Raw genomic sequence first — 2,226 nt, forward strand, 5'->3', positions numbered from 1 at the left:
ACATGTAATTTGATTTTATGAACTCTGAATACTTGTAATTTGTTGTCCAATAAATCTTTTGAACTAAGGTGGCCGTATCAGCTGTTTTGAACACCATTAGTGGCGCTCAGCCACGTCAGATGGTGACCCCGAACGTCCAGCTGACAGAACCACGAATTGGGTCGAGAAGGTGCTGAACTCCCCCATTGTGAACTTCTGGGCCCAGAAAAGATAAAAGGTAAGCGGACGTTACCTTTGTTGGCCGCAAGGCTCGAATTACTCTGCATTTCGACCGTAAACCAAATTGAAATCTTCCTCTGTGGGTGTTCGTACCATCTCCTGAATCAGATGTTTGGTAAGCTAATTTAAAGTGATTAGTGGAACTTCTGACGTACAGATTACTTGTATTCAGACTTGGGGGGGTTGCGAGACGCGTGCGTGCTTGCCCGCGTGCGTGTAAGAGTGTGTGTGTCCTGTGCACGGCTTTGTTTAGATAGAACACGATTTAGAATCGTGGCGGAGGAAGACCGTGGAGTCTGCCGTTAAAAAATATATAGTATACACGTTCACTTTGTTTTCAGCGTGGTTGGCCGCTAAAGGGCTCACCTGACGAGGTGAGCCTAACGAGTTGGGAACTCGGGGGCTGTGGGCTGCTTCTTCCCACCGCGGGTGTTGACTGTCCACGAAAGACAAGAACAATTGTTAATTTAGTCAAAGTGAACGTACAGTCTGGGACTTAGTACCAAATTTCCGGCGGTCTGGGACCGTTTTAGGGACAGGATAAAGTTTTGTGCCGTGCTGCGACTGTTTCTGTCTGTGTGTGTGAGGGTGGGGGTTGCTTGGGGCTGTGGCTGACATAGAAGATTTGTTTTCTCTCTGTTTAAACGGGGGTGGGGGAAGGTGAAGCCTTTTCTTTTGGTTTGCTCTGTCCTTCTGGGTGAAAGTGCTTGCGCTGTTCTCTGTGAGTGTCAGGTGACTCGGACTGACTGGAGCATCCATATCCTGACCGAAAGGGGGCGCTGTTGTATAAGGCAAGGACAAGTCTGGACTCTGGTTTTTTTTTTCATACAACAGACTTGTGTATTGTTTTATCACAACGGGGCCGGCTGTGCATGTGAATGAAAGAGAATTGACTGCCTGAGTGTGTGAACAGTCATCAGGTGTGGAACTCATATATGTGTTACATGTGGCTCCTGTGGAAAGGCTACAGGGTCCATACATGAGTTAAGAGCATATTGGTGAACAATTTGAACGAGATGGAACAATTTTGAATATGAAATAAGTATAAAAGACCAGCAGACCAATAGCTAAAACAAGCAGAAATAGTCTTAAAGTACCAAAAGTGAGTGGGTACAGCTTGGTTTTCCTGAATTAGGCTGTAAAAGTTGGATTAATTTAAGAATAAAGGTGGTATTAGCTGATATTGGCATGAAACAGCTATATGGTATCTGAAATGTAAGCAGGTGTATCTGAATCTTCCAAACATTAGCTGAAAGAAGCACAATGTTCAGAAATTAACAGAAATACGTCAGTAGAAGTAAAAAACGTTGAAGTAAGCTGAATACAGCTTAAAAGAGGGAGGAGGTGCTTGGAGGTGGTACATCAACAGGGGTGATCATGGCAGTAGGAGATCTGAACGCCATTTTCAGTCACTGTACGTAGGGAGAGAAATGTAATACATCGTTTAAAACAAGAAAAATAATCAGCAGCTGATTAGACCACAGCTGTCGGAGGCCAGACATAAACGGGGATAAGAGAGCGAGGTCGACAAACATTTGTGTGTTCAATCAGTGTCAGAGGTAAAGGAGCAGGCAGTGGCCTCTGGAACAGTTGATCTGCAGCAATGGTTTGTGTAGTGAACTTGACCTGATGTCAAATCTGACCAGATGGACAGAAACTGTTATTTCATTGATCTGCATCCAGAAATACAGTTTGACCCATCCTGAGACTTTCTTTCTTGAATTAATCAAGTGGAAAAGACAATCCTCTATGATCATTACTATTTTACAAATGTTTTAATAATCAAATTGTGTTAGTTCAAACAATGTTTACAGGTTGAAGAGAACTACTCATTTTTATTTACATAAACAGTAAGTAATGATTTTTATTCCTCATTCAAAGAAGAAATCAGGGTAATATGCATTTCTTGATTTTTCTGTCTTCAATGAGCAAGTTTGTAAGTGTGTGTTAAAGTTCAGGTTTCGGTCAACTAAAAAGTTTACTGAAAAGAAATGTCATGTTTAACTT

This window comes from Nematolebias whitei, chromosome 8, assembly GCF_014905685.2.
Source record: "Nematolebias whitei isolate Nwh7 chromosome 8, NemWhi1, whole genome shotgun sequence".
NCBI classification, from domain to species: domain Eukaryota; kingdom Metazoa; phylum Chordata; class Actinopteri; order Cyprinodontiformes; family Rivulidae; genus Nematolebias; species Nematolebias whitei.